General features: G+C 38.7%; 2 long non-coding RNA genes across 2 annotated transcripts; one reads left to right on the forward strand and one right to left on the reverse strand.

Moving 5' to 3' along the window:
* Positions 1-11,591: 11,591 nt before the first annotated feature.
* Positions 11,592-19,139, reverse strand: LOC119257505 (uncharacterized). Its single transcript, XR_005128043.2, has 3 exons — positions 18,995-19,139; positions 14,338-14,504; positions 11,592-11,823 (listed from the first exon to the last, which is right to left on the reverse strand). It is a non-coding gene; the product is annotated as an uncharacterized LOC119257505 (long non-coding RNA).
* LOC119257506 (uncharacterized) lies at positions 19,130-20,784 on the forward strand. Its single transcript, XR_005128045.2, has 3 exons — positions 19,130-19,569; positions 20,193-20,296; positions 20,393-20,784. It is a non-coding gene; the product is annotated as an uncharacterized LOC119257506 (long non-coding RNA).
* The last annotated feature ends 6,667 nt before the right edge of the window (positions 20,785-27,451 follow it).

A 27,451-nucleotide genomic window follows, 5' to 3' on the forward strand; every position in this document is an offset into this window, starting at 1 on the left:
ATTTGTATGAACTTCTATTCTCCTTAGAAACAAGCAATGGGAAATGTTTGGTTTTATTCCCTTAATATTCTCTTCCCTAAGGCAAGCTTTATAATTTATTTTTAGTAAAACCAAGAGAACATTTTAAAAAAAATAATAATACTAGGGTTCCTTTCTTAAAGTTCAGATGATCTCAGTTTTTAACTTAGCTCACCTGAAGAAATGAATTGTTTTTGAGAATATTTTTTACTGATTAAATTCTATTTATATTTTTGCAGATTTTTAAAAGATATCATGCAGTGGGATGCAATTTACCATAACTCTAGATTGTAGCATATACATTTTCCAATTCAGGTGTTAATTCGGATGAGTAGACCTGTGTGAAGAGACTGTTCTGCATTTGCACTTCAATCATGGTGGACAACTCCTGCCAAATTCCTTTCAGCCTTCCACAACAGTGTTTCAATTTTCTAATACTGTGTTCCTGACTGCAAAGCAATCTCATACGCTGAACCCAGACATTAGAAGGCATGATTCCACCTTTGGGCCTGTGTAACGAGCACACAGATACTAATTTATTTCTATCTGACCAATTAAGAAATACATTTCCCTTTCTGTGTGCATACTGCCATCCCCTGTGTAGCACAGAAACAGCAGATTCTATTTTCTAAAACCTTTTGCATCGTGTCACTCCCTACTTTACAAACTTTCAGTGTTAATTCATCATGTATGGGATAAAGTTAAAATTCATTAGTGCAGAGTCATCACAGGGACTGTCTATATGGTCTTAGTTTAAGTAAACTGATACTGTAATTCTCACATGTGCTTCTAGGGTTCTCTTCTTAGCCCCCTCCCTTGATCTCTGTCCTTGTAACTTTCATTCATCATTAAAGTACTTTTATCCATGAAGCTTTCTTTGTCCATTCTAAGTAATAAAGCTCAGGGTTCAAAGAAGTTGTTGTACCATGACTCATAATGTAACTGCAGGTTGCTGAAAACATATCTGAATCTTACTGTGTCTGAAAATTAGGGTGACTGTAATATAACATTCATGGTTGTGGCAAAGACATGCTGAGATAATATAGATCAAAGTAATTTATATAGTACAGAAACATGATAGTTGGTTAATACTATTACTTCCCATTTGTGCTTCATGACTTATTAATCCTACTAATATGATATATACATTTCTGACCAGTTGCAGTTTTTATATTGTTCTATCTCTCCAAAGATATCCAAGGTTTTTGATAGCTTGTATTTTCTCTTATGCATCTTGGCATTCTTTACTTTCCCTAGCAAATGGCTTTGCACATAATAGAGGCTGAGTAAACGGTCACAAGATTAACCATAGAAACAGTTTTCCCTCAGCCACTGTGACCATGAAATCAACAGAACAGAAAATATGCTACAATCCCTTAGAGGAAGACTCATGGATCTAAAACAGTGGTCTCTGTATGAATCTATGTTTGGAAAAAAAAAAGGACATTTTAAGCTTAGATATGTTGAGGTCTATTCAAGAGAGCGGTTCTTGTCGTGCCACTTTCAAGGAAGTTTGATTGGCATTGCAAGCAACCATATTTTCGAACTACATGAATGAAGCTATCTCTACAAATAGCTCATAAGCATGGCTTCCTGTTTGGTCATACTTCCTTATATTTTCATTCATTTTTTATAAACAATTTCCTTAGTACCTAGCATATTGAAAACTTTGGACTAGGTGTGGTGAATACATGCATGAATATGTGAGTCCTAGCTTGAAGGAGGGGAGATATACACACACATACACACACATCATTAGCAGCAGCAGCAGCAGCAGCAGCATCATGCATTACTGCTGCTGCATGTATTAAAGTTAAGACTCACACATTAGAATATACTAGATACTGAAAAAAAAATCTAGATATAAAATAAAATGAATGTATGTATATGTCATTTACTACAAGATGAGCATATTTAGAGAGATTAATTTAAAAGTATAGATTATTGTGGTTATAAATATAAGGGAAGAATATTCATTTGAAAATATTAGCTAGCAATGGAAACATTTCCAAGCTTTTTGCAAAATTTTAGAAAATAACAGCTTCACTTTGTTTTGCTGTTTAAAAGTTCTCTCTTTTGAATCAATATTTTTGTGTCCTTTGGGTAGATCACTAGTAGTGGAATTTCTGGGTCTTATGTTAGCTCCATTTTTAGTAGACTGAGGAACCTCCAAACAGCTTTCCATAGTGGTTGGACCAGTTTGCACTCCCACCAGCAGTGTAGGAGAGTTCCTTTTTCACCACATCCTTGCCAACATTTGTTGTTGCTTGTTTTTGATATGTGCCATTCTTACTGGTGTAAGGTGGTATCTCAGTGTGGTTTTAATTTGCATTTCCCTGATTATAAGGGATGTTGGACATTTTTTCATATGCCTGTTGGTCATTTGCATTTCCTCTTTGGAGAAATGTCTTTTCAGCTCTTCTGCCCATTTCTTGGACTGCTTATTTTATTTTTGTTGAGTCGTGTGAGTTCTTTATATATCTTGTGATCAGTCCCTTATCAGTTGACTGGAGTGCAAAGATTTTTTCCCAATCAGTGGGAACATTGATTCAAAAGAGCACCTGTACACTTTGTTTATTGCAGCACTATTTACAATAGGTGAAACCTGGAAACAACCCAAATGCCGAAAAATAGATGACAGGATCAAGAAGATGTGGAATAGGTACACAATGGGATATTATTCAGCAATCAAAAAAGATACACTCATGCCATTTGCAGCAATGTGGATGATCTAGAAAGAATTATGCTCAGTTAAATAAGCCAGAAGGAAAAAGAAAAAATATCGGATGGTTTCTTATAGCAGGAATATAGGGGAACCAAATAAGACATCAGTGTAAAAAAATAATAACAGTATAATACACAACAAAGCAAAAATGGACAATTATAAATCAGAGACATCCTGCAGGGGAGGAGGCAGGAGAGGGATCAGAGGGAGGGAGGGAGGAGCACAGGGGACTGAGGTGATGGTGCACGGGTGCATTGGTGAATTAAACTCTATGGGGACTACACCTGAGGGGGTGGGGGAAGCAAATATTGTTTAAAAAATGAACAATGATGTAAAAAATTTTAAAAAATATACAAAATAAATAAAAAAATAAAAAAAGTAAAAGTCCTCTCTCGCATACACGCACATACATTTTTCTGTTTTGGGGGTCCTGTGAAATTAACTAGCCGTGATGCTTCCCTATGCTGATGGGACAGCTCAGCAGGATGAAATGTGTTATCTGGCCATGGAGTTGGCAGAGGCAGTTCTGGAAGTGATCTCTCTTGACTGAAGTCTATCACTTTTCCATGTGATTATCTTGCCCGGCCCCATGTTTTTGGTCAGGGTCAATTCACTCTCCCCCTTGCTGGAAATGCTATTAGGATTCAACCTCATGCCAACAGCAGCTGCTTTCTCTAAGTAGCATTTGAATGCAGCACTGAATCTGAGGAGGAAATGGTTTCACTGTGGTTTGAAGTCTTTTCAACACTCTCCACCCACATATATTTACATCTCCAGCATTCTTAACTGAATTACAGTCAAATGCTTCATTTCAGAGGCTCAGCCAGGAGGACATACCCTAGGGAGTTTATTCACAGACAAATGTATTATTCACAAGCTTGATCTGATCATACAAAATTTTCACTATAACCACACGCCCTGAGGAAATTTCTTTCATAAACCTAAATGATTATACTTAAAAGAATGGTGTGGAAGAAAGTATATGAGCAGGAAGGAGGTGGAGTTATTGCCAATTTGCATTTAGGAAGTGCACAGAGGAACCTCTTCAGAGCAGCCTTCTCCGCCCCCTCCCCCCTCTAAGTCACTATGTATTTCTCTTTATATGACAATTTTGATGGGAGGAGGGAATGATGAATTAAGCAGTGTTGGTGAATTATTTTAATGATGGTTACTATGACAACTAGACAGATACATTCCCATACTTAGTGCTATATCTAAAGAAGCATTAGGGAAATAATTTTTCTTAATAGTGAATGTGGTAAAAGAAAACAAAGCAAACATCATTTATGTTTGTGGATATTACCATTAGGTGGGAAAGATCACAGTGTTATTCCCCCTTCAGGTAAAATTTGTTCTACTTAGAATCAGTAGCCTCTCATATCATAAAAATCTCCAGCCTTCTTTGACCCACAGATTTAAACCTTAACTTGTATTCACATTCCTTAAGTATCGACTTTCCTAGTTTCTACCTTTGGTAGATTATAGCATTCCCCATACTATCTAGGGAGATTGAGTGACATTTTTCCTTGCCTTTCTTACCTATGTAAGGTAAGGTCTTCTGTAAGTCCTGCCTTGGCTCTAACAGGTCGACTTATACTGACAGACCACCTGTATTAATGTAACATTTTGGTTTTGAGTACTGGTCAGCAGAATGCTCTGCAATTGATACTTCTGCTACTTCCAACTCCAGCTCTGCAGAGAGAACCCTATCTATTATTAAAAACCCTATTAGTGGTGGTGAGATTGCATTGCTCTCCCTCTCTATAGCTGCTGAGTGTTATCTAATTGGTTTTTATTACTTTGAAAACCCTGGGAGTGTGGAGCTGAAATGCACATTTGCTAACAGTTGTGTTCTTTCCTCTTGTACTCATTGGAGATGCTTTTAGATCGTTTAGATTTTGTCAGCAGGAAAGAGGGAAAATATTAGAGAGCATTTTGGAGAGTACTTGGAAAAGGATGACAGGTCCCAGGATTAGGTTAGCTATGACTACTCTCGGACCTGCTACATGAATACAGGTCACATTTGTGGCTTTTATCATTATTATCTCTGAAGAGTGTATATTATATGGTTGTCTCCAGAATAGTGGCATTATCTGTTTCTCATGTGAATACCATTGTTCATAACTATTAATCTTATTTGTATATTTTAACTGGTAAATCATAAACTCAGTTCTCTCATTATTGGTTTATTAATTTATGTGTATTTCTTTGGGCTTATATATATATGATACTAGAAAAGATGTATATTTGCCAGCCTCCATTTACAACTGTCTCCTTTACATTATTGTTCCTTGGGAGGCATATGGTATTTGGTTGAAATTTATTATTCAAAAGAGTAGTAATGACAGTAGTATCAGTACTAGCGTAAATATTTTCTCTGGTGACTCTTGTTCTAAGGACTTTGATCTGCTGTAAAATTTCTAGGCCCTCTTGTTTTGGTGAATCCTGTGTGACACTTTATAACTTGATGTGTAAAATATTCTATTTGATGTTTCCTTCCTTTTTGAGTCCAGAAAGCAGATTTCCATTTTTGACCTCACCAAAATGGCTTTTCTAAATTTATGCCCAGGACTCTGAGCTCTGAGTTGTTTTTTGTTTTGTTTTGTTTATCTCTACCTCACCTTCAAAAATGTGCTCTTCAATAAGTGATGATTAATAGCAACATTTTTTGACCATACTACGTACCAAATGCTCTTCAAATCATTGGAGAACTTCATTTACTGCATTGGAGAATTTCATTCACTCACTGAATTCCCACAGTATTCTGTAAGGTAAAGAGTACTGTGCTTTCCAGTGTGTAGACAAGGATGTTGACCCAGAATATGGTAGAGTTACTTGTCTTAAATTCCCTACTTACTGAGGGATCTGGGACCATGGTCCCTGCTTTTAACCACAGAGCAGTGCTGCTGCCCAGAACTCCCTCTGGCTTGCCATTGGTGATGCCCTTGCCTCACACACTTCTCTTGTCAAGTTCAACTAAACAGACATAGACTGAGTGTCCAGCAGGGGCTGACTACCTCATTTTCTCCTTCACTCTCTTCTCTTGTCTCCCTGCCCATTAATTGTATTCAGAAGGGACAGATTATGGCCAAAATTATGCTGTGACTTTTAATGCCTAGGAGCTATTTTCTGCATGGGGAGAAGGGTTGTGTTGGGAGCAGCCCCATCAGTCCTTCCCCATCTCATAATTTTTAATAATTTCACTATGATCCTCTCAATGCCCCAGTCTCATCATCCATCGTACATTTATGCAATTGCTCCCTTTCCTTTGACCTCCAAATCCAATTAGTGACTAAATGTTACTGATCTCCCCCTTTAAAATTCATCTCCACTGCCATAACTCCACCCAAGGCTCTAATCATTTCACTTCTGAACCTCTGTAATGGATCTAAAGGGCGATTGTTCACCCTGTTTCTGTCTATTCCAACCCAGTTAACCACAGTCTTATGTGTTGCTCCCTCAAAGTACTTCTAGTCATTTTCTGTGACCCAAATCAAATGGCAGCTTCTCTGATGGCTTCCCAGATCATGCCAGAGTTGGACGTTCCTTGCTCTTGCAATCTTGGGAAATAGTACAGTATGCATACATGTTACTTCACTGTGCTTTAAATTCCTGTGGTCTGGACTGTGTGTTACTGTTCTTTGTATATCTAACAGCAGTGATTCTGGTACACAATATCCACCCAGCTAACCTAAGAATGAAAGTACAGTTGAAAGTGGGAATGAATGAGTATGTTATAGGACAGGGAGAGGGGCAGCCCAAACCCCGCAAACCTGCCTATTCTAAATGGGTTCTGCCATCCGCCGCATCAACACAAAACATATGAGACTTTAATGGGAAGGAACTTTAATAAAACTAGGAAACAATACAGGAAAGGCAAAGAATCTAGTTTCTAAATCAAGCACCCAAAGTTACCCGTCCCCTCGTGGGTAAAAGTCCATCCATATGGGAATGGCGCAGAGCAAGGCCCCAAAGCCTGCCTCAAGTCTAAAGCATCTTCCAGTGGGGACCCACAGAAAAGGGTCAAAAACAACCAGACAAGCCCGGAAGGAAAAGAGCAAAATCAACATCAAGATAAAAGCTGCCATGGTCACCTCCCCACAGGTCTCACCCACATCTGTGTCACCCAGTCCACGACCAAAAGACAAGCGCAGTTTCTTCACGTGTCTCTAGGCTCCATGCGCCTCCTCCAGGTCTCCTGGCTCCATCCTGCTTCCTTCCTTCCTCAGTCTCTTCTGCAGCTTCTCCTCTTCCTGCTCAGCTCCACCCTTCCTTGGGTGGGGCAGGGAACCTGGAACCTCCCCCTTTCCTGGGGACCACCCTGTTACAAGTAGATGAATAAATAAATGAAAGAAAACTGACTCTGCAGTGACTTTCAGTTGCTGAAAGTGCAAACAGCTCAGCTTGGTCGAAGAGGCAGTGCTCTCCCCTTCCTTCTACTAAGCTTGACTCTAACATCTGCTGCTTTGGTTCTGATTTAGACCATCATTTCATGCATTTCTTCATCTTCTTTCTCTGTATAGTCTGGCTCAGACTATACAGAAATCTTGGCTTCCATCACTCAACATTTCTGCTTATAACTTGCACATATAAATAATGATCACAATCAACCAAGAAGAATCTATGTTTTAAACATTTATTTTTATTATGCATACAAGAACTAGGGTGTAGGCCAGCAGTGGGTGGAGGGTGTCAGTGATAGGATTCACCAGAGACAAAGTAGGGGCAGAATAGGCAGATCTACTGAAATACACTGCTGAGGGGAGCAGCGGGCAAGACAGGAGAGGTCTGCTGTGCCATGTGGGTTAGCTCCTTGGCTGGGGATCGAGCTCATGTTGTAGTAGCTGGCGATAGCTTGATAGCACTGTCTTTAACCCCAGAGCCACCAGGGAGGCCCATCTCTTGTATACTTTATTAATACTCTGAGCCCTAGTTTACTCATTTATGATAAATTCATATTAAAAACTGTGAGGTATTTCATCAATTTGTTGTAATATATAAGTGTTTTCCAACACCAACAGCTAGTTCACTAATTTTCCAGATTCTAACCCTGTATTCAGCAATTCAATTCAATTCTGAAATTACATTCCTCTAGTTAGTGTCTGGTTGCAGAATTTAAAGGGCTCAGTTCCATAAGACTGCCCCACGTCCCCTTCAGATACCAGTTGGAAGTCCTGGGCTTCCCCAACTTCTTACTCACTGGCTCAATATAATCTCGAGTTCCCATGACCACCTCCTAAGTTTTAATAATTTTCTGAATAGCACACAGAATTCAGAAAGGCACCAATTTATGTTTACCTGTCGTTGTACAGGGTGCAAATGGATAGTCACATGAATAGGTACTTAGATACCTGATTTAGGTCAGGAAGTGTCCCCAGTATAAGAGTTTATGCCTCCTCGGAGTCAGGGTATGCCATTCTCCAGCCACAGGTCTGTGTTTGCCAGCAGGGAAACTTAATCAGATTTCCTTGTTCAAAAAAGTTCATCTCCATCCCTCTCCATCTCCAGAGGTCAGTGTCATCTGAAAATTCTAACCCTTTTTAGTGAGAAGCCCCATCCCTTTCACCTTAAGGGGCTGTAGCATTGGAAGCATTTCAGGATGGAGGAAAGACAACTCAAAATCCAACTAGAGAGAGAGGCCTAGAGGGGCTCACACCTCAGGAGTACAGCGCCTTTCCAAGAGCATCTCACATTAATGGGGATCAGGTTCAGGGAAGGTGGGCAATACCTGGAGGGATGTGCATGGTGGGGTGTGTATTGAGGATGCATAATAGTCTGGCACAAGCTAACTGGGTAATGAATGGGGGCTGTTGTCTGGGGGGCTACATTGTTCCTGCTGATCAAAGTGTCCTATCTCTAGTTCCTATTTTCACTTACGTTTCTGTCCAGGTAGTCTAGCTGGGTATGCTAATTTGGCCAAAAAGTCTGCCTGCCGTTTTCAGCAGGTACTGGTTTCCCGGTATGTCCCCCATACCAACACTTTTGTCCTGGTGAGAAGCCCCCTCCCTGACTGGACCATTTTAGCTTGACCAGCAGGAACTCTAGGTGCCAAGACAATATCCCTAAGAACAAGGGGGACTGGGTTTCCCACACACCCTGAAGGGGTCCTACCCTAAGCTACCTCATTAGCATAAACTCAGGCTAGTTCCAAAGGGGCTCTTCATGAATAACAAATACTTTCCTTTCACTGAGGAAACTCCAAGGGTTTTAAGAACTCTGCCAGGAATAGAAATAAGACCAAATATATTTCATATTATATCACATGATGAATAAATGGAACTCAATGTAAAACAAAATATAGTAAAATATTTTAAGATAATTTTGTGTTCTATAAAGTATTAAATGCTGTTGTAGTAAATGCTTCAAACGGCTTGTCTTTTTAAGAGTCTAAAACACTAGGGAAAATGAAAATGTCCCTTCCATCCAGCCTATCTCTTAGCCAAGCCATTTGCATGGTATTTCAAAATATCCCAACTGCAATAACTTTCCCAACCAATAGCCCTTAGTTTGTCAACAAATACACTGTTTATGAAGACACTTGATCTCCAAACCATACCACAATCCTAGATGTAAAACAGAGGAATAAACCAAGGTTTAAGCCAACCAACGTTTTTTTGATGTCAAGACTAGTAAGTTTGGAAAAGGGATTCAAACTCAAAGTTATCACACATAGACATCCACACCCTACTCATAGCACCTGGATTTCATATGACAGAGGGTCATGAGTTAGATGTTTATTTCACTGGTCACCCCATTTTACAGTCAAGGCAGCCTCCCTGCAGATGCCGCATATGATGTGAAAGGAGACAAAAGAATCACATGCTGATCTGATCTGGGTGTCTGTGCAGAGCATTGTCCTGTTGGGGTCAGCAGGTTGGCTTCTTGCCAACCAGGGATGATGCTTTTTGTAATGAGGAAGTTAAAAAGATAATTATGGAAATTAATTCCTGAACTGCTGTGGCCTGTGAACTCTTCCAAGCAGAACTTTGAAGGGCAGTGCTGCAATGCAGAGCAGACACAGGAAAGCCTTACCTTAGCAGTCTCTTAGGGTGAGAACTGTACTATTTTCATACAACCTTCCATAGTGTTATTAATAAGAATGTGTGTGTGTGCATGCACACACACATGCACCATGGTATGATTACATGCCAATGAGCATTCCTGTCACCTGACATACAGATGTTGCGTTAACCAATTAACTTATTGGACTAAATAGGCTAAATCAAACTTAATGGCATCAACTTGCTGTACCAGGAGAGAAATAAATTAGGACAAATGTATTTTAAATGTCATTCAGAATGAAGGGATGTAAAGGGAAAGAAGGAAAGAAAAGAGAAAATGGAATCTAATCCCTAATCTACTCATTTCTTCCCATTGCCAGAAACTGCCTAATCTAGTTTTCCAGATAGATTAGAAAATATCCCAGCTTGCAAAAGCTTGTCAGTGCCCCACCACACTGTACACCAAGCCAAGCTCAGGGCATGGGGAAATTCAAGATCAGTGCTAAGAAATGCATTTCCTAGGTTTTAAAATATTCTTTGGTCATGATCTGATTTCTTTTTAACCAGTCTAAACTCCTTCCAGCTCTGTGCTTCAGCTAATATGAAGGGCAGTAAGCATGCTTCAAATGTGAATTCTGAGAGGTCACTACAGAAACATTCTTCTGGAATTCTTTGTGGTTTAGAGGGAAATATCCACAAGTAAGGTGCAGGTATCACCAAAAAAACAGAAGGAAAAAGGGCCACATATTTCTATTTTCTAATACTGCCAAGGTGCACACCTCCTATAATTTTCAGAGACCCACACTATAATTCACTCTCTGTCCTATGATCTGCCTCTTTTCTCTCTTTCATTAGATTTAATTCAGTAATCACACCCTATAAGCCATTCAGGCAGAAATACCCTTGCTGATTGCAACTTTCACCAGCTAGTCCATGAATATTGCTGTACCGTGTGCTTATGTGTGTATCTACATACCAGAGTAAGAAAGAGAATACTGTCTTTATCAGGCCAGCTCCACGGTAGCTGCCTTCTCACTGTGTCTTCAGTTTGCTCCACCAGGCCCCTCTCCCCAGGTTGTATCCCTGAGAGTTGCAATTCCATCCTTCAGAGTGGCAATACCAGTGGGAGAATTGTCCTCCCTAACCACACACCATTTGTGTTGTGTGAAATTCCTTGTTCCTCCTTTCAATTTTTTTGAAAGACCTGAACCCTGAGTGCAGTGCAGACCATCACCTCTCTTTATGACCCCTCCTTATAACTTTGCTGTCTCTAGGTAAAGCTTTTTAGAAATTTCTCTCTAAACCATTCCCCTTACGTTTCAACATATTTCTGTTTCAGCATTATCTATCTGCTTTTTGCCCGTGTTCTTTTTTGAGCCTCTTGCTCACCCCCAGTTTGTTTCCTCTATGTGATTATCTCTTGCTTATCCCCAAGTGAACTTGTGAACATGGTTTCCTTTTGCTTCCTTTACCTCTTGTGTGGCATGTATATGTCAATTCTCCCTTCCTCTGGGAGAGGTGTAAGGAGTAGCAGTTGCTGAATGGTCTGTGCCTTTTCGTTTAGAAGATGTATCTGTGTCTCTCCACTGCCTTGTTTCATATCTTTATGCATGAGCAGCATCACTCAAGCCGAGCTAAAGCTTAACAGCCTGAAACTGCACAATGCACATCCCATAAAAAAATGGTTCAGGTTCCCAAATGAATATGAAACATTGATTTGTATGGTAGCGAAGTTAAAGGGCCTAAGGAGGCCAAGATTTTGTATTTTTAATACTTTTCCTTTATATGGGAGCCTAAAGAATTGTTGATTTACATTCTAAAAGATCACACAGAAGCCATAGCATTGAGTCCCTTTATACTGAACAATGAATCTGAGGATTGCAAATGCATATTCTAAGGGAGGAATAAAGGAAGGCAGCAAATCACAGCAAGTCTCAGTGTTACTTGGGACAAGGGCAGGGCCACCCACTTGACATCAGTTTGCTCCTGTTTGCACCTAGCTCTTATGTGTAGCCTCTGGATATGGCCATGGCATTGCCCATTTTCTCTTTCCCGGCATTAAATGAACAGGGTCCTTTTCTGCAGGGAAAAGAGATAAAAACATGGTGACATAGGATAGGGAGAAATAAAAGAGGAGGAAATATACAGAAAACAGACTTCTAGGTATCAGCAGCACTTTTAATAATTTTTAATTTGCACACACTTGGATCAGCATATGCTTTTATTTTCTATATATGTATGTATATGCACACAAATAGTAAAACAGTGTGTATATATGGATAGATACACACATTCATACATGAATGGAAGTAAGAAAAGGATAAACACAGAGAACCGTGACTGGCAATAAACACAGATAATTTTTCCTTAATAGGAAAGTTAAATACATAGATACAAACGGTATACTATGAAATAACTCTTCAAGCTTAGAAAGAGAAAAGCATTTTCATCACTTTATTACGGGGGTTTTCTAGGAAATGTACGTTAAAATGCGGGTAACTACTGTATGTTCAAGCACAGGGTAGCTGTGTTGATATGAAATGGCTAATCTAATTCTCCCAGTCACTCTCAAAATTAGCGGTTTTAGCCCTGCTTTATGTATTTTTATATATTTTTTTTAGTTTCAGAGATTTTTTAATTTATTATTATTTTTTAATTTCATATATTTTTACATTATTTTTCATTTTTGCACAATGTATGCATTTTCATTTGGTTATTTTAATGATGTACCTTTATTTTACATTCGTGTTAATATTTTGACAGTATAGGGTTTCTCCGCTCAGCTGTGGTCTCCACTTCGCTCTCCCACCACAAAAGCACCCACCGTCCTCCACCATAACCCACTGTGCTCTACCCGCCTCCTCACTCTGTTCTCACCATTCCCCTCACCTTTTTTCCCCTCCCCTGCTCCTGGATGCCTCAGAGCTAAGATCAGCTTTCAAGGGTTGGTTTAAAGTTTGTCTTTAACACTATTTTTATAGATATGGAAACTGTAATTCATACAATATAAATTTCTTCATTTATCTAAAATCACACAAGTAAATTCTGAACAGTACATTTTATTTCATATGACTTCAAAAGATATTTTTTCCTGGGTTTATTTGGGGACACTGTTTTTTTTTTCTATCCATGATAAATGTCTTCTCTGTTGACTCAGTTACTGTCTATAGGTAAGAATGAACCTTCTCAACTAGGAATTAAATGTTAAATTCTGCTGGTCAACATGGTATTTATATATATCAGTCTTCACGGATTTCTTAGTTAAGCATTATTCATACTCTGTAACTGCCCTGATGATGTTCCTTGAATAACCCTTTTGATGATAGGGAGAATCTGTTACAGGACAGGGAGAGGGGCAGCCCAAACCCCCCAAACCTGCCTATTCTAAATGGGTTCTGCCATCCGCCGCATCAACACAAAACATGTGAGACTTTAATGGGAAGGAACTTTAATAAAACTAGGAAACAATACAGGAAAGACAAAGAGTCTAGTTTCTAAATTAAGCACCCAAAGTTACCCGTCCCCTCATGGGTAAAAGTCCATCCAAATGGGATCGGCCCAGAGCAAGGCTCCCAAAGCCTGCCACAAGTCTAAAGCATCTTCCAGTGGGGACCCACAGAAAAGGGTCAGAAACAACCAGACAAGCCCGGAAGGAAAAGAGCAAAATCAAAATCAAGGTAAAAGCTGCCATTGTCACCTCCCCACGGGTCTCACCCACATCTGTGTCACCCTGTCCACGACCAAAAGACAAGCGCAGTTTCTTCACGTGTCTCTAGGCTCCATGTGCCTCCTCCAGGTCTCCTTCTGGCTCCATCCTGCTTCCTTCCTCAGTCTCCTCTGCAGCTTCTTCTCTCTCTGCTCAGCTCCACCCTCCATTTGGATGGGCAGGGAACCTGGAACCTCCCCCTTTCCTGGGGACCACCCTGTTACAATGCCAATCATTTGAGGCCCAGAATATGAGTCTGGGGTTCTCTGGGCAGGGAATTGACACCAATTTGCTCATGTTTCACATTTCTCCTTATAGGGTGAAGGAGTGCCCACCGGACACCCATTTTCCACCTTCCAGGCCATGCCCTCTACACTTGGCATCCTGGAATTCCCACCTAGAGAACCCCTGGCCAAAATTCTAGGTATCAGTTGGTTGGCCTTTTCATATCTGTCCTCAAAAGGGCTGTCCAAGGAATACCTTCAGGGGCTGTTACAGAGTGTGGACAGGAGTATTAGGGGCCCTCATAAGCAGATGCCCAATTGAGGACTTGGCAGGATGAGGAAAGAAGCCTCATTAGACACAGAATTTCAAGAAGTTGAGGTTTCTAAATTGAGACTCATGCCTCTAGGAGGATGTGGTTGTATTATTTGGATGCATAGATTTCCATTGTCATGTTGCCCTAGGCCTCCTATAGAGAAACAGAACTGAATATCCCATTACTCTGATTATATTTTACTGAGGAGAAAAAGTAGTGGTGCTTTCTGGGACTTTCAACATTAATTACAATTTTAAAGACAATTTTATATGATACTTGTTTCTCCAGCTCCCTCTGACCTTGGGGAACAGGTCCGATACTACAAATAGCTGTGAGAGTCTGAACTCACAGAAGCAGTCTCCTGGGACACCAGCTCCCCGCCTCAGGTATCCTCTTCCTGGTGTGTATATCAGGCAGCTCATACTTGCTTCCTGGATCCCATAAAAATGTGACTGCTTAGGATTGGAATTCTTAGCTTCTTCTTTTAATGCTGACCTTTTAGAATCGTGGGGAAGACTATAAATGAAATAAATATAAAATACTAAGTGCAGCGTTTGGCATAAGAACACACAGCCTCAAGTAGCAAAAACACAATAGATGACAGTTTACTTCCTGCCCCCTCCCTTCTGCCAGAGCAATCCTTTTCTGTTAGTGAGAAAACATGAGTATTCCATAACTGGGGTTAATTTATCTTTTCCTCCCAAGCTCTGTTCAAGTTCCTGCAGCACACACATTACCACCCTTCATTCACCTTGTAATGAATGGAAGATGCTCTTGAGACCTGAGATGTCTTTATGTCCAGTCTCTCACCAATCAACTTAAAATCCCAGCACAACTCAAGAGCTACCCGTGGAGTCCCATCCTGGCTTTTCTTGTCCTTACCCTTGGATTCCTTGTTTGATCCCCACCAGATCTGACCCCATGCACTCACTTCTGCGAAACATGGTCACTTCATCTCTGTCATTGGGCTTTTAGTCAGATGAATGTGAAGCACTTATCCAGGAGACCTGGCCTGAGTTGCTGCAAAATGTCACAGCCCATTTGCTTAAAAAAGTAAGAATAAAATCATATTCCCTATTTATCTCTAGCTTTCCAGAGAGAATGGCAGTTGCTGATTTTAATCTATGGTGATGTAGCCTTGCTTCACCTAAAACCCATTGTTTTTCTCACACAGGCATGCAGCACTAAAACCCACCAGAACAGTCTTGTCTGCTGCTTGAACTAGAAGTGCAGGAGATTGTCTTCCCAGAGAGAATTTTCCATTTCTCATTCTCTGCTTCCCATGCTCTTAGCATATCAAGAGGGACTTAGATTTAGGATTGCAGTTCTTCCTTTTTTCTGCATTAAATCAGCATGCAGTGTGTGGTACCTTTCAGATTTAAATATGCAACAGCTTTGTTCAGGGCAATATGGGAAGAAAAGTATGCCCTGTAGTCCTGGCTGTGTTTTGAAACTGAAAGTGATGAGAGGAGAGTATAACCAGAGGCAAGCATTCTGAAAATACTATTATTAGGGGCATTTCTCTGTTGATTTTGTAAGCAGCCTCTGCATTAACAAGAGTTTTAGTATTAGAATAGCTTAATGAGGTGCTAATGAGCAAAGAAGAACTGAGCCCTCTGTTAAGTCCTCCATACTGCATTGTTTACAAGGGGTCAAAGGTTCTCTGTATATTTCTACATAAGCCAAATAATTACAAAACTTTCTAATCCCATTTCAAATATTATCCAGCTATCCTTATCATGTTTTCAGCTTGTGCACGCATGCACGCATGCACACACACACCACACACTCACACACATGCAGAGTGTAAACTGGTGTAGGCAAAGTGGACTAGAAGTGGATTATAGAAAATGGAAAGAAGCTGATCCCCTCATCTCTATTCATTTCTCATAGCGTTAACCACTGGCTTATCGGCAATGAATTTGTGCTCAGCTTGAGTCAGTCACATATTTAATTTGTAACCGACAGGTTACAATCTACCTTTTGATATCCTGCTGGAGTCACATGTGACATGCTTGTGATAGCTGCTGCATGCTGGACATGTTCAAGAGGAACATTTGGGGGAGGACTTTCCCAAAACTCTTAAACAGCTTTATAGTATTAAGCAGGGCTTGCCTTAAGCCAAGAGAGGAAGGAAGTTAGGTGATTTTAACGGCATTGAGAGAGCCCTTTTGCACACTAAACACAATACAGTACAGAGACTAAGTTCCCAATCCTTTTAAAAACCATTTATTTAATAAAAGAATATCAATCCTTTAGACTTTAGAAAGAAGGTTACAAAATAGATATCACTGAAAGATATGGTTGTTTAACACAATCATTCAAATTCATTTCTGGGGTGAGTTAATTGAACATAATTCAATAAAATATTTATTGTGCCCGAAGTCTTTTGAGAATATGTTTTTACAAATATCAGTGTAATTTGCTACCAAATATACTAAGACAACACTTTAAATAAGTTAAGTCATCTTTCAAAAACAAAATGTGATAATTTCTTACCTTGGTATGATATTAAGTGTTTCTAATACCAAATGTTTTTTGAACACTTCCATCATTTCAAAATAATTCATAATGGACCACATAGGGCTTTGAGGGAACATTTCCAGCCAATTTGGAAATGTAGAAAGACTGATAGGATGAAATTGGCATCTCAGTGAGGGCCAGAATGAAGAAAATCAGTTCCTCATGTAAAATTGGAAGCCATGTTTTATAGGTACAAATAATAACAGCAAATGTAAATATATGCAAATCATATTTTGAGGTGGGATTAAGAAAGGAAGTACATATGAAAAGTGTACAGGAATTTCAAATTATAACAAAATTATCATAAATGATCAAAAAAGAGTGGAAAAATTCTAGGTCATTTTTTTAGATGTAATCTGTAATTTTATTTAGCTGGAATTTTGGTCATGCTGTTTCAATTCTATGTCATGTAGGGTCTTAAGTGTCAGGTAAAGTAATTAGGACATAATTGAAAGTAGTGAGTGGCTAATGATGGCTTTTAAGCATAGGATAATAAGGTGATAGTTGTATTCTAAGAAGATTAATCTGTCAGCAGTGTGTAGAAGTGAGAAGACCAAGTATTTCAGGTAAGGGACAGCATGTGTCTCAATTACTGTGATGCCAGGATGGAAAGAAATCTGTTTTATAGGTGAACTGCAAAGAATGTAATGGCACACTAGAGGCAGCAATATAGGGAAAAGGAAGCTTCAGAGGTTAGGAGCTGTATAGTTTAGAACTGATGCCTGAAGCACTGAAGCAAAATGAACAGCAAGGGCCTTGAAGAGAGAGGAGAGAGAAATCAAGTTTAGTTCTGGGTGTTGGATGAATGGATTGCATAACAAATATCTTTTTTAAACAAAAGACATTAAAACAATGGGCAGGGTTATGCAGATGAGTTGGTTTAGAGATAAATATTTCATTCCTACATTCAAAGAGACTTAAGGGGTATAGCCCAGGTAGAGCATCTGATTGTACAGAGATACTATTTAAGTAGGGAAGATGATGAAATCACTAAAGCAAAGAGTATATACAAAGAAGAGTGGGGACACATGACATACTTTAGGGGCAGATACAATACACTCAGGAAGCAAAGAAAGTTGTGGGTTGTTGAAACAAAGGGAGGCAATAGCATCAAAGGCAAAGTAGCAAATGCTAAAGGGAGATCAGAAGACTAAAACTTTCCCAGAAGTAAGTGGATTCACTTGCTAGAAGCTTCTTGGATTCTTTTGAGAACACAGCTTGAGAAGCAGACTTCAGACAGTGAAGTGGTAAGATCTGAACAAGGAAGAAGGGAGAGGAAGAATTTTTAGGATAGGGCTTCAAGAGCACAGATGAGGGGATTGAGTGGAGAGAGTAGCCATTTATCAGATTTGAGGGAAGCTGGGTGTGTCCATGTGCTTGTTGTCTGGTTGCTTGATCTGTTTTGATTTGTTTGTTTTTTGGAATAAGGATTGAATGTGTTTGTGGAAAGTGGATAAAGCAAGTGGAGAAGAGAGAATTGAAGTTAGAGAAAGAGAGAGAAGGAGAGGGAGATGGAGGTTTGGATGGGTAAATATTCCTTAAGAAGCCAAAGGGCTTTCAGTTAAGATTCTTGATGAGAGTGTAATTTGCTATGAAAAGAAAATGTACCGTTATGTTCATTTGTGAGTAAAGAGAGTAAGGGTTGTTACAAGTAAAGAGGAATCTTGAGAAAGAGTGAATTTACTGGTCCTTTCTTCCTAAGAGCTTTTAATCTGGGAGTCATACCATCAGAACTGTAGTTCCCTACAGAAAAGGGGAAGAAAATAGAGTAAGAGGAGAGTTGAGCACCAACCAACATTTCCCATTTTTTGTATTTGCCCAGGGCCAGCTGTGTTCAGAAATCCCTCAGAACTCCTTCAGACCTAGTGTTTTTCTTAACTCTACCAGGAAATGCAGTCTACTGCAGCATCTGGAGAACTGGCAGGGGCAGGCCCGCTTCAGCTGCCCGCTTCAGCTGCCATCCCCTTAGGCCCATGGAGGGACCACCCTCTCACACCAACTATGGAAATTATAATTACAGGTAAAACTGAAGAAAAATTTTTATTTTGTTTGAAAATCAAACCAACTTACCCACTCTATATGAATAAGAACAAAGGGCATAAATACTTATTCAGAAGGAAAAAGAAAGACAAAAAGATGAGTTTCGTTAAGCAAGAAGATCTGGAGAGACCATTCTTTTCATCTCCAGGGGAAAGAATCTTTTTTTTTTTTTTTTTTTTTTTTTGGTAAAAGAGACCAAACTCAATATTGCTTTTGAGTTTCTCCATTTCAGATTTAGGTCAAATGGAAATTGTTGATGGCAGGAATGTCTATGCCTTAATGCAGATATTTTAGTTGTAAATATACGCCATGAGGACAAGACTAATTTTGACAATTCTGAGGAAAACAGGAGAGAGTGACATCATTTATCATAACCAGAATGGTTTGAAGAAGTGTGGCTGGCTCTGCTGTTAGTGTGAGAACTCTTGATAAATGTTAGGTACCTCAGCCAGGACTGTACATGCACTAGCCTTTCCTTGAATATTTGTTTCAAAGGCCGCCTTCTCAATGATGCAGAGGTGCTGTTTAGTCCTTAGATTAAATAGACATCATCAAGTTAACATTAGAGTAGTGAATCCAGTATAAGAACACACTTTATTCTTTGGGATTAGGTCATAATTGGTAAATTCTATGGAGTTCTGAGGAAAGTTGAGACACTGCCACCCAGAGGTGATCTAGTTCCATTTGACTAGCAAATCTGAGGGTGATGATGCTGTGCTCAGCAGATCAACATGATAAAGCTGCTTATCCTTGATTCAGAGCTTTAAAAATTGTGACTTCCCGTTCTTACCCTCTCACTAACCCTTTCTTCAAAACAAGAATTTTTTTTAAAAGAAACTATCATACATCCTACTTAATCTATCTTCTTGTTGTCACATTGATCAACATATGCTCCAGTAATGTAGCAGTTGAATTTCAACTTCACAGGGTATGAAGGAATCTCTGAAATAAGCCCATGATCTCAGTAAGTCCCCACATCTGTCTAGCATAAAAGCTGGCTGGAGAGACCCAGACAAGGGTAGGTCTATGTTTGTGTAGAATCCCTTTTCCTCTATCTTCAATCCCAGCCAGTTCTCATGAATGGGGACTTATGTGTTATTTCTATTATGCATGTCTAACTGTTGAGGGTCTCATTAAGCATCACCACCTCCCACTCCCAAGCTAGTCACGTCTTTTTTTTTAAAGATTTATTTATTTATGCATACAAAAACTGGGGTGCAGGCCAGAGGTTAGAGGATTAGAGGATTAGGGGTTAGAGGATTCATGAGAGACAGAGTGGGGAGCAGAACAGGTGGATTCTCCTGAAATACACTGCTGAGGGGAGCAGCGGGGGATACAGGAGACAGGAGATGTATGCTGTGTCATGTGGGTAGCTCCCTGGCTAGGATCAAACTCATTCCACAGTGGCTGGTGATAGCTTGATAGCACTGAGATTTTAACCCTTGCATCACCAGGGAGGCCCACACATTTTCTTTTTCAAATGTGATTTAAAATAGAATGGAAATTCCCTGGGTAGGCCCATGTTGGCCACTGACACGATTACCCTAGGGACTCAAGAATTGGCTCAAGTAACCACCTGCTAGACAGGAGTAAAAGTCCGCTAGTTTGACTTGGGAATTTGAAAATTAATTTTTGAATCAGGTGTGAAGCCAAGAGTGTTCATCAATTCAACTGAGTTGCCTTATGATCAGCCCTCACAACCCCCGTGATTAGCAAAGCCCCAGGAAGGTCAAGCAACCCCAAAGGTACATTTAATATATATTTTAGTTTCAAGATAATATACATGCCTGCAAAGAAACCAGGCCATAGGTGATAATTATCGTGTTCTTTTCTTTTTTTAGAGTCTGGAAACTTCAACAAAATTTTGCCTTCTTTTGGCTGAGTAGAAACAGTTTATGAGCCAGGCTGATTATGAGCAGCTGCCCAGGTACTGTGATTTGATAGAAGGCTAGACAGGAATCGTACCTCCAGACTAAAAATATCTGCCTTCTTACCATGGCAACCCCTTTCTATTGGATTTTGGCTCATTTACTTAAATTGAGAGCACAGCTTCATAGACAGAACACAATCCACAGACTCAGAATCCCCTGATGGCAAAAAAAAAAACAAAAAACAAAAAACAAAAAAAACAACCTTATAATGTAAAGATATGTGTTTGAGAGAAAGATTGTTGGTAGATTTCTAAGCCCCTAATGTTATACATTGTATTGTATGAATAAAATCAAATATGGTATTTGGGTTAGAGTTTGCAAAAATCTGAAACTTCGGTTCATAAGCATAATGTAGTTGAACAAATAGCAAAGTAGAGACAGATTATAATAAAAGGATAGATTATAATTAAAAAAACCTACCTTTGAAAAAATAGTTTAATTAACTAAGAAATGAGTTGGCTATATATTGATAGAACTTTATGAAGAAATAGTTCAAATTGTATAGGAATAGAAGTTTTATCTTTTTCAAGTTGGGTTGCATAGAAACCATATTCAAATGCCTTGGTAGGGCCAAAAAATATATTTTCATTAAGGTTGGTGAAAATTAGAATTTCTTTTTCAGTATATTAACATAAACCTCATTTTAAAAAGAAGAAAAAATATTTAGTTAAAGAACTAGGCCAAATTCAATTTGGAATATCATTTAAAAAAAGAATGGAGTTTACATTTTGATTAACCAAAGTATAGTGTATGATTCCTATTATATTGAGTTTTATCTTACTTCATACAGAAAGAATATCCTTGAACAAGCAATCTATTAATTTTTTGGCTCCTGTGTAAGCTATTATAAAAGACATGACATCATTTGACTATTAAACATATACATTATTTTCTATCCCATGAAAAATGTTATAAAAGTTAATTAACAAAATTTGATAGGGTACTAAAACATGTGGAAATTTAACTTTATGTATTTATATTTCATTCTGATATCTTAATCAAATTGTAGTTATTTTTCAATGGAATAATCCTTTATATTGTAATGGCACACAATTTGGAATACAGATATAATAATACTACATCTATGATAAAATACACATTTTTTCCAAATAGTTGTCTTTTTTTTTTTTTTTTTTTTTTTTTAATCATCTTACAGGGGAAAAAAGCACTTTATTAGGGACTACTATAGTATGATATACAAGTTTGCAAAATATTTTCCTTTTTAAAACATACATCCTTTCTATTAATTTTATATGCTGATATAAAATCAACCAAATGTTATGTTTTATTACTTTGTCTATAATTTCACATAAGAAGGTTATGCACAATCTATAATTTTATATATATGAAGATTAGGAATTTTCTATTATTTGAAGCAATAATATCCTAAGGAATTCAATAAAAATGAGAAGGGGACAAGTTATATATTCACAATATTAACTGCTCTTTTATTAACACAGCCATATTTCTTTTTTTTTTTTTTTTTTTTTTTTTTTTATTGATAAAATATTTTTTTTTTTTTTTTAATAATAAATTTTATTGTTGTATTCCCCATACAATTGCAGCCCCCCCATTCTGACCCCAATCCCTCCCCTCCCGCCCCCCCCCCCCTAAAAGTGTCTCTGGTTCATAGTTTTTTGTTGATTTTGATTTTCACTTTCTTATAGTTATTCGTTTTCCTGGTCCCTTATTTAAGTTTTCTAGATTCCTGCTATGAGTGAGACCATCCGGTATTTTTCTTTTTCTTTTTGGCTTATTTCGCTGAGCATGATCCCTTCCAGCGCCATCCATGTTGCTGCAAATTGCATGTGTTTATCTTTTTTGAATGCTGAGTAATATTCCATGGTATATATGGACCACATCTTCTTGATCCAGTCATCTATTTTTGGGCATTTGGGTTGTTTCCAAAGCTTAGCTATTGTAAACAGTGCTGCTATAAACATAGGGGTGCAGGTGTTCTTTGGAATTGATGTTTCTGTGTCCTTTGGGTAAATACCTAGGAGTGGAATTGCTGGATCATATGGAAGCTCTATGTTTAGTAGGTCCAGAAATCTCCACACAGCTTTCCACAGTGGTTGGACCAGTTTGCACTCCCACCAACAGTGTAGAAGAGTTCCTTTTTCTCCACACCCTCGCCAGCATTTGTTGTTGCTAGTTTTTCCAATATGTGCCATTCTCACTGGTGTGAGATGGTATCTCATGGTAGTTTTGATTTGCATTTCCCTGATGGCAAGTGATGTTGAACATTTTTTCATATGCCTGTTGGCCATTTGCATTTCCTCTTGAGAGAAGTTTCTTTTTAGCTCTTCTGCCCATTTTTTGACTGGATTATTTTCTTTGTTGTTGTTGAGTCTCATCAGCTCTTTGCAGATTTTTGTGATCAGTCCTTTATCATTAGTGTTGGGTGCAAAAATGTTCTCCCAGTTGGTGGGGTTTCTCTTTGTTTTTGTTATTGTCTCTTTTGCTGTGCAGAAGCTCTTTAATTTGATGTAGTCCCAGCTGTTTATCTTTGCCTTCACTATCACTGCTTTGGGTGATGTGTTTGTAAAGATGTCTTTGATGTGCAAATCACGTAGTGTTTCGCCTATATTCCTTCTATATATTTTATGGTTTCAGGTCTTATGTCTAGTTCTTTAATCCATTTTGAGTTGATTTTTGTGTATGGTGTGAGGTAGTGGTCAAGCTTCATTCTTTTGCATGTAGCGACCCAGTTTTCCCAGCACCATTTATTGAACAAACTTTCTTTGCTCCAATACATAGTCTTTGCTCCTTTGTCAAAGATTAGTTGACCATAAATCTGTGGGTTTATTTCTGGATTTTCTATTCGATTCCATTGGTCTGTATGTCTGTTCTTGTTCCAATACCATGCAGTTTTGATGATTATGGCTTTGTAGTAGAGTTTGAAGTCTGGGAGTGTAATGCCTCCATTCCCTTCTTTTTTTTTCAGGAGAGCTTTGGCTATTCGGGTTTTTTGTGATTCCATATGAATTTCATCAATAATTGTTCTATTTCTTTGAAGAATGACATTGAAATTTTGATTGGAATAGCGTTGAATCTGTATATTGCTTTTGGAAGGATGGCCATTTTAATAATGTTTATTCTTCCAATCCACGAGCAGGGGATGTCTCTCCATTTCTTTGTGTCTTCTTCTATTTCTTTTAACAGTGTTTTATAGTTTTCTTTGTATAGGTCCTTTACCTCTTTTGTTAGATTGATTCCCAAATATTTGATTTTTTTTGTTTCAATAACAAAAGGGATGGTTTTTTTGATTTCTTCTTCTTCAGATTTATTGTTTGTGTATAGGAAGGCTACTGACTTTTGCGTGTTGATTTTGTATCCTGCCACTTTACTGAACTGATTGATGAGTTGAATTAGCTTTTCTGTGGAGTTTTTGGGGTTCTCTATGTATAATATCATATCATCTGCAAATAGTGATAGTTTGACTTCTTCTTTTCCTATTTGGATTCCTTGGATGTCTTTCTCTTGTCTTATTGCCCTGGCTAGGACTTCCAGTATTATATTGAAAAGCAGTGGTGAGAGTGGACATCCTTGTCTTGTTCCAGATCTTAATGGAATTGCTTTCAGCTTTTCACCATTGAGAATGATACTGGCTGTTGGCTTGTCATAGATGGCCTTTATGATGTTGAGGTATGTTCCTTGTATCCCAAGAATTTCAAGGGCTTTTATCATGAATGGGTGTTGCACTTTGTCGAAAGCTTTCTCAGCATCTATTGATATTATCATATGGTTTTTATATTTCTTTTTGTTGATGTGTTGGATAACGTTGGTTGATTTTCGGATGTTAAACCATCCTTGTGCCCCTGGAATGAATCCTACTTGGTCGTGGTGAATTATCTTATGGATACATTGTTGGATTCTGATGGCTAAAATTTTATTGAGGATTTTTGCATCAGTGTTCATTAGGGAGATTGGCCTGTAGTTTTCCTTTTTTGTGTTGTCCTTGTTCGGTTTTGGTATTAGTGTAATGTTGGCTTCATAGAACGTGTTTGGTATTGTCCCTTCCTTCTCAATTTTTTGGAAGAGTTTGTGAAGGATAGGCACTAATTCATCTCTGAATGTTTGGTAGAATTCATTTGTAAATCCATCAGGTCCTGGGCTTTTGTTTTTGGGGAGGTTTTTAATTACCATTTCAATTTCGCTAATTGTAATTGGTCTGTTTAGGTGTTCTATTTCTTCTTTATCTAGCTTTGGGTGATTGTAGAGTTGTAGGAATTTGTCCATCTCCTCTAGATTGTTAAACTTGTTTCCATATAACTGTTCATAGTAGTTACTGATTATTCTTTTGATTTCTGCTGTGTCCGTTGTGATTTCTCCTCTTTCATTGATGATCCTGTTTATTTGTGCTTTCTCCCTTTTTTCCTTTGTGAGCCTGGCTAGGGGTTTGTCTATTTTGTTTATTTTTTCAAAGAACCAGCTCTTGGTTTCATTGATCTTTTGGATTGTTTTTTTAGTTTCAATTTCATTTATTTCTGCTTTGGTTTTTATTATTTCTTTTCTTCTACTGGTTTTGGGTTTTTTGTTGTTCTTTTTCTAGATCTTTGAGCTTCGAGATTAGGTTGTTTCTTTGAGTTCTTTCTTGTTTCTTGATGTGAGCTTCTATTGCTATATATTTTCCTCTTATTACTGCTTTTGCTGCATCCCATACATTTAGGATATTGGTGTCCTCCTTGTCGTTCAATTCAAAAAATTTTTAATTTCCTCTTTGATCTCCTCATTAGTCCAGTGGTCTTCCAGTAGTGTGGTTTTTAATCTCCATGAGGTAGGAAAGTTCCTTGCCTTCTTTTTATGGTTTATTTCTAGTTTGATGCCTTCATGGTCAGAAAAGATGGTTGATATGATTTTAATCTTGGTGTATCTGTTGATGTTTGTCTTGTGCCCCAGTATGTGATCGATCCTGGAGAATGATCCGTGTGCGCTTGAGAAAAATGTGTACTCCGTTTTTTTGGGGTTTAGTGTTCTATAGATGTCTGTTAAGCCCAATTGCTCTAGGTCCTTATTTAGAGCTTTGGTTTCTTTACTTATTTTTTGTCTTGTTGATCTATCCATTGTTGATAGTGGTGTGTTGAAGTCTCCCACTACGTATGTGTTTTCTCTGATGTCTGTTTTCAGAGAGGACAACAGTTGTCTGATATATTTTGGTGCTCCTTCGTTTGGTGCATATATGTTAATGAGTGTTATTTCTTCTTGAAATATTGTCCCCTTGATCATAATGTAGTGACCATTGGGGTCTCTTTTTATCTTTTTGAGTTTGAAATCTGTTTTATCTGATATAAGTATAGCTGTTCCTGCTTTCTTTTTTGGCCCATTTGCTTGTAGGATTGTTTTCCATCCTTTAACTTTGAGCCTATTTTTATCTTTTGTAGCTAAATGTGTTTCCTGTAGACAGCAAAAGGTTGGGTTTTGTTTCTTAATCCAGGCTGCAACTCTGTGTCTTTTTATTGAAGAGTTTAGTCCATTTACATTTAGAGTTAATATTGATATGTTAACATCTGTATTTGCCATTGTGTTTGTCTTTCCTTTGATTTTATTTATTTATTCTTTTAATAACTTTTTTTTTTTTTGGCCTTCTTTGTTATTCGTCCCTCTGAGGTTCTGGCTTTAGGACTCCTTGTAGTATTTTTTGGAGTGGGGGTTTAGTTGCAATGAAATTCCGGAGTTTCTGTTTGTCTGGGAAGGTCCATATTCTTTCTTCAAAGAGGAAGGAGAGCTTTGCGGGATAGAGTATTCTTGGTTGGCATCTGTTTTCTTGGAGTCTGTTGACTATGTCCCTCCACTCTCTCCTTGCCCGTAGTGTTTCTTCGGAGAAGTCTGATGTCAGCCTGATTGGCTTTCCTTTGAATGTTATCTGTTTCTTCCCTCTTGCCAGCTTCATTATTTTTTCCTTGTCCTGGATTCTTGGGAGCTTTACTATTATGTGTCTTGCTGTATTTTTTCTTTCGTCGTGGAAGTTTGGTGTTCTTCTTGCTTCTTGTATATCAATTTTCAGCTCCTTCTTCACATTTGGGAAGTTCTCTTCAATTATCTCTTTGAATATTTTCTCTGTTCCTACTTCTCTCTCCTCTCCTTCTGGTATTCCTATAACTCTTATATTTCCTTTCCTCATGGAGTCAGATAGTTCCCGAAGTCTTTCTTCATTCTTTTTCCTTCGTACTTCTCTTTCCTTTTCTGTTTTGGTTCTTTTTATTTCTGTGTCTTCAAGAGCACTTATTCGTTCTTCCATTTCATCAATTCTGCTTTCATTGCTTTTCCCAGAATTCTTTAGTTCTTCCACTAATTCTTTGATCTCCTGCATTTCTTTTACTTCCCTCTTTAGGGACTCAATTTCATTCTTCTGATCGTTGATTATTTTTCCCTTATCATTGTTTTCCTTTATGACTTCTGTCAGTTTTTTAATCACGGCAATTTTAAATTCTCTTTCTGGAAGGCTCAGAAGTTCTTCCAAGTTACTGTCGTTGCAATCTGAGGGCTGGTTTTCTTTTTGTGGTGTGCTTTTTTTCTGGAGAGTTGCTAGGTTGCGTGTGGTTCTTCTTCTCCCTACTGTCTGTTTTCTAATTTGCCGTATGCGTTGGGACACTGTGTAGTTGGGACTGGCCGGCATCTTGGGTGAGCTTCTCTGCTCCCCTCTGGTTCCTCCAGGAGTCATCTGTCAGTTTCAAGCAGTCTTTATTGGAGAAAGGTCCCTGTCCTAAAATGTCGATGTGGGGACACACTCCCCTGTGCGCCTGGTCTGCCCCGGCGGTGGGTTCCTGCTCCCCCACTGGGCTTGGACTGCAGGCCAGAGGGGGTCTGGCGTGGGCGAACTTCCCCCGCTCACCTCTGGCTCCTGAGGAAGCCTTCTGCAGGTAGTCTTTACTGAAGAAATGTCCCTGTTCTAAAATGGTGATGTGGGACACACTCCCTGCGCGTACGGTGTCAGGCACACTCTTCTGCGTGCCTGGTCTGCCCCGG

This window comes from Talpa occidentalis, unplaced genomic scaffold, assembly GCF_014898055.3.
Source record: "Talpa occidentalis isolate TD23 unplaced genomic scaffold, MPIMG_talOcc4v2.1 talOcc4.4, whole genome shotgun sequence".
Lineage (NCBI taxonomy): Eukaryota > Metazoa > Chordata > Mammalia > Eulipotyphla > Talpidae > Talpa > Talpa occidentalis.